The following is a 6,000-nucleotide window of genomic DNA, read 5'->3' on the forward strand; positions in this document are numbered from 1 at the left end:
GACTCATGAGTTTTTCTCAGATAAGATTTCCTTATCTTATTAGCCTGCCCTCCATCATTAATTACAGCTTGCACAGTTATCCGTGCACATTACCACGGTTTGTTCTCTCTCAAATTTACCCACCTCTTTTGGCATTTCATTTCATGAGACAGAAGGCCTTGATATCGTCCTCATATTGACTTCATGGTGGCTCACGTTGCTTCGCCACCACACCAGGAGTAGCTACTACAGAAAGCAAGGACTACTGCTCCCTTAGCTTCTTATTCTCTCCTTTCTCTCATTCCCAGTATATCCACCCATGAGTAAGTCTTGCTGCTGCAGGGCTGCAGGGAGAGGGAAGGTGTTGAGATCTGGTCTCCTCGCTAATGGCATTAAAAAAAAAAAATCTGCAATTGCCTCATAAAGCTGAAATAGCATCTAGAAAACAGAAAAAGATGGAATGTCTCTGTATCGATTTTAGCTTTAAATAAATGGATACATTTTAAATAGAAAAGAGAAAGCTCTGACATAAACTTTAATCAATTAAACCAAACATTTAACTATTTAAGACTAAGATGAGGTCACGTTAGGGAGCAGATGACCCATCACTTCCATACACTCTTAGACCTTCTGCTCCTGGTCCTTTATGTGGAAGTAGTTAGACCATGAACTAAAACTACCTGTTTATGGGTTGTTGGTTTCTAAAGGTCATGCCACTGGACAGCTGCGATATCAAACACAGAGCTGGACTCCAAGCTTTTCTACACAGATTCTCCCACTGACCATCTGCCTGATCCATCCTTCTTTCCTCTCCTCAACTCAGTGCAAGTGTCCACTTTTCCAGTCTGAGCACACTCTGGTGCAAGACTCAATGGCCATGGACTCATGAAAAAGCATTTGAAAGCCAAGTCCTGCTGCTGACAATGCCACTGAGAGTCTTCAGCCTTGCCTGATATCTCTAGAAGACAGCTCAGATCTGATGCACTGTCCCCAAAAGCACTGGTGGAACAATTTTCACACAACAACCACCTCCCCTTTGTCCCCTACACAACATTCAGAGGATCTGGGCTTCACCCGAAGGGCATGTTCTTCCTTCCAAAGGTGCTGGATAAAGCCACACTGTGAACCCTTCAGTTATATAGAGGTTAAGTGGTCAGGGCTTGGTAATCCTTGCTCTGGCTCCATTTGGAAAGTGCCTCATAAATCCCCTAAATGAAAGGTTTGTAGGGAGAAGTTACTAAACCAGCTGTTAGACCAACTGAAATATCTTGAGGGGGACAAGATTTTGGATGCTCAGCGACCAGATGAAGGGCTTTTCCTAGAAGCAGACACAGTGTTTTCCAGACAACCAGATAACAAGTACTTTCCCCTACCAAACTTGGTCTCTTCCAGCCTTACACCAGGAATGGCCAACTGGTAGCCCAGACCTTCCATTCATGTTACTCCTTCGTAATTAAACTTTACTAGTTACCCACATTTTACTGAGAATTTTGACCACATTTCTCACTGAATTCCTGCTTTTTACGTACCTATTTGGAATGAGAATTCTGTGTCCTGCTGGAAAGAATAATTATGGTGAACAAAAAAAGTGTGTAACGACCATGATTTTAAAAGGGGGTGGGGGGTGTGGGCCGGAATCTGGAAACAGAACCATTTCAATACATCTGGGTAAGGTTTGCCAAAGCATTAGGATATTAGACAAAAATCTTTCCTATTCTGTTTTAGTTGGGCTCAGTAGTTTGTAGATGCTGATGCATTTCAAGAGAAACCAATGTAAATTGGTTTTTACTCCCATATTTCAGTCAAGCTGAAAGATGCTTTCAGAACTGTATCTGCTCCCTGTAAAATTCTTCATAGGACAAATTGTGTCTGAACACTGCTGAGGATGAAACTCCTTTGTGACCTCGGAGCCATTACTAGGCTCAGGTAAAGATTAGGAAGACAATGACTTCATGTCAGGAGGACGTGAGACTCAGTGACCCATGATCTCCTCTGTGAGGTCGGAGCTAATACATCCCTTTTGCTTGCCCTAACTAGCAATTCCTCAGCGACATGCACAAGAGTTTCTAAAGAGTTGTTGTTCACCTGTCTACTGAGTTTGCGAATGGTTGCTCTGGGTGCAATTCATCTCCATCCCTTCTCTTTCCATTTTGAGAGTGGCTCGTTCCAATGAATGCTGCATCAGTCAATACTTTAGATCATCCACATGGATCTTGGAAGGAAGTGTGATGACCTAGGGAAGGGAACACCCACAGACCAAACAAGCCAGCTCCGTGTGGAGCAATGGTTAGAGTGATATGTATCCAAAACCATCGCCCTAAATACATACATCAACTCGTTGCGCGAAGCAAACCAGATGGCGACTCATACAAGACCACTGCATTGATCTCTGAGGCAGCCGTGTCCTGCTTGAGAAGGCCTCCTGCAAACGCTGCATGAGGAGAGCAGCCATCCTGCTCCACGTGCCACATAATCCAGAGCACAGCGTGTAGGTTGCTGTTGTGATCGCCGCTGGCACCAGCTCAGCCTTGGCACAACAGACCAAGCCACACCTGAACCTGTTGAGCTGGTTCCAGAAACAGCGATGCCTCCTGCAGATGAAGGGGGAGCTTCCTGTGATACCTTCCTCTTCCCTGCAATGACTTGGCATTGCTTTTGGCTGTGCCTGGCTAGTTTCTGCTCTGATCCTTTAAAAGAAACAGCAAATCAGTTCCCAACACGCATGGACCAAAAGGACCACAAGCTCAACCAACGTCCTTACCACAGAGACGGGTTATCACAGAATCTACCAGGAGTGGAAGCCTTCAGGGACTATTCAAATAGGCACATGGTCAACCTGGCTTTTTGCTGTTGGGGGTTTTTAAGATAAATTTAAGTTGCATCCCAAAAGTTATTCATGTAAAATTGACTACCTGGGCTTCTTGTATAGCTGTTGGAGCAAGCACAGAATGTCCATGTGTTATCCCTCCCATCCAGAACAGTCCATGAAGCAGGTAATGATGTTCCTCCCACCTGGAGAAGCACATCTGAGACAGGTGACATGAGCATGCCTTTCTGTCTCCTTTCCCTCTATGGATCGTAAGGGAACCTGGAGAGCTCGCTCAACTCCTGACTTACAGGGGGTGAAAGTAGTGCAAGTTGAGCTGTCCTCCACCAGAGCCATGTCACAGAGACTGCACCAAGGATTAACGTTTTCAAACTATAAAGACAATTCCCAAACAGACCCAAACTTTAGCTCCTTGAGCAGAACTGAGGCAGGAACACGCCAGCCTCCATGATCCCCATCCGTCTCTGTCCACCTCCGGTCAACCCAAATAATAAATGGGAATAATAAATTCTAGTACTTTGGCTGATGCTCAAGGAAATGCCTCCACATCCTTGCAGGACCATTTTAATCAGCTCAAAACAGAAAGCCTGGATAACCAAAATCCTGCAGATGTCTCAGAAGAAGGATCTAGCTACTTTTCATCACCGCTGAACATAAACTAGTGCTCTTTACAAGCCACATTGGCAGAGCAGAGGGTAGATAAGTACAGTGGTGTACTTATTATTTAATAACTACTGCACACCAGTGCAGTGGACACACAGCAGTGTAGTACAGTAGTGCATTAATAAATACAGTACTTAACTTCAATAGCTGTCCAGATAAAGTAGACAGACATGCACACATAGGATTGATCACTAGTCGCCTAAATACCTGCGTAAGTAGGGCCCTAAGTCGCTTAGAAAAATGGGGCTGAGATCGCATAGACACACTAATAAAAATGCCTGTCATCCCACAGACTTTCATTTTCTCCCACGATAACCGTTTTCTGTGGCCAGTGAAGGCAGTAAGAGATTTCAAGGCGAGAACAAAAGGAAGACAAGTGTCAAAAAACTTGTAATGGCAGAAAAAAAGTGAAATGCTGGTATTCTATCAAATGTTTTTGCTATTTTAATTCTGAGGTTCCCCAGCCTGGAAAGCACTTTGCCTGCCAGTAGATATTGTACTAATTATCCAGACAGAAATATGATCCCACGTACATGATCTATAGTACATAGAGATCTGACAGAGCTTCCCCCACCCAGACCTACACCTGGGGTGACTGAAAGTTGCTGTTAGACCACAGAAAGAAAGCCCCATATCAGGGCATGGTCAGAATTACATGAGTGGTCAACCCTTCATAGTAAAGCTGTGAAGCTTCTGGACGAGGAAACTATAATTAGAGGGGGTCTGGGAAGCCCCTAAGATGGGAGGGCTTTGTTCGGCATAGGCTGATGTAAGTGGGTACTGAGTTCAGCTGTTTGGGGATGTTTTTGGGGAGAAAATGTTCTTCTGTCTTTGGTAAACAGAAACATTTTGTGGAAATACTGTGGCTGCTCTGCACACAACCAGGGTGGAGGCTGGGATCGGAGGTGAGGGGGCAGAGCTGGCCACTCCAGACAACGGGCGCTTAATGAGTAGATAAGGAGGAACCTGGCACAGCACCTGTCATTGGCTTCTCCATCAGGAGCTGCTCCATTATATGGATGTAAGGAAGCAACTGGTGGGCCACAGCATTTCAGATGGTGAGAAGCAACAGTGCATCTCTGCTTGCATGGGAGTGGTTGCTTTTTGAGTGGAGGGAGGACAAGTAGAATAAGGTGGAGACCGAGAGGTCAGGGACAGCACAGACCAACCTGTAAGAGGTTAGAACCAAGTGCTGAGCTCATAAGTACAATGACAGCAAGGCAAGCTAAGGAGACACGGCGTGGGAAGCGGTGGAAAGCCCATGAGGAGTGAAGAGAGCTGCCCCTGGAGCTCCAAACCTCTCCTTGACTGTGCAGGGAGCTGTGTGATGGCTTTAGATTAGACCTTTGACTTTGAGAAAGCCAGAGTTAGGCAGGATGGATTCGACCTGGTGTGGGGTAGGTCCCCTTCTTCTCAGGGTACGTTACTTCCCATCTTGGTCTTGCCTGCTTCAGACACTTTGAATGGGGAGAGGCGTGGGCTGTGTTAAGGCTTGACTTTAGTTTCAGGTCTGGACCAGCAAGTATTCTTTTAATACAAAACAAAGTATTACTTTACCTTGCAATCCCGTTAACATATGACTAAAGGCTACTTTATTAAATGGTTAATTATTCTGGGTTAACAGGAAGGTAAACAAGTCAATAAATGACTCGTAACCACCTATAATATTAAATTATCTATTCAGAAAATACTAATCACAATTATGATATCTGTTAATCTCTTTCTTCCCCTACAAGAATGTGAAAGTAACTGTTTAATAAAATGTGTGAAAACAGTGAAGTAATTTTTCTATTGCTGTTATGATTAACAACTGCAGTGAGTGGATGAAGTAGAAGCTTATTACTTTTTTTTTTTTACTTTATTGGCTAACCTAATGCAAAATATCATGTTCTGTGACCCCTGAGATCTCTTAAAGGCTGAGCAAGTCCTGGTTCCTCCGCATACAGCAAACCTGCAGCTGATGCGCTCGAGCTGGGGCACGTGGTGCTGGAGCAAGGCAGGGATGAAATCTCCAAAGGTTTCAGGAGGAGGAGAGATACAGCCTACAGAGGGGGGGAAAAAAAAAAAAAAAGGAAAAATTAGAATGAAGAGGAAACTGGGTTGCACGCTAGGTTAAATGTGAATTCTCATGTCATGAGAAAATGACTTTTTTTCTGTGTGTGTTTGCTTCCCAGCAGAAAAATAGTCAACGTACATGGTATCCATGATATAAATAGAGGAAAAATATTAGGGCAGCTTCTTGAGCAAGATCTACAGAGGGAATAAGTAAAGGGAGTTGCTGGAACTTCCGTAAGTGACACCAGCGATCAGTGCTCACAGGAATGGCCTCTCGAAGGGTTTGGGACCTTGGGGACCACTTCACTTGGTCAGAGAGTAAAGGTAGAGAACATGCTAAGAGGGGTGCGGCAAACATCCAAAGACACTGTTTATGATTGGGAAGAATTTTAATAACATCCCTTCCCACAGGAAGTTGAAACAGCTGGAAATAATTCTGGCAGATGTTCAGAATCCAATAAACAATGTGATTAGCA

Source organism: Strix uralensis, chromosome 33, assembly GCF_047716275.1.
Source record: "Strix uralensis isolate ZFMK-TIS-50842 chromosome 33, bStrUra1, whole genome shotgun sequence".
Lineage (NCBI taxonomy): Eukaryota > Metazoa > Chordata > Aves > Strigiformes > Strigidae > Strix > Strix uralensis.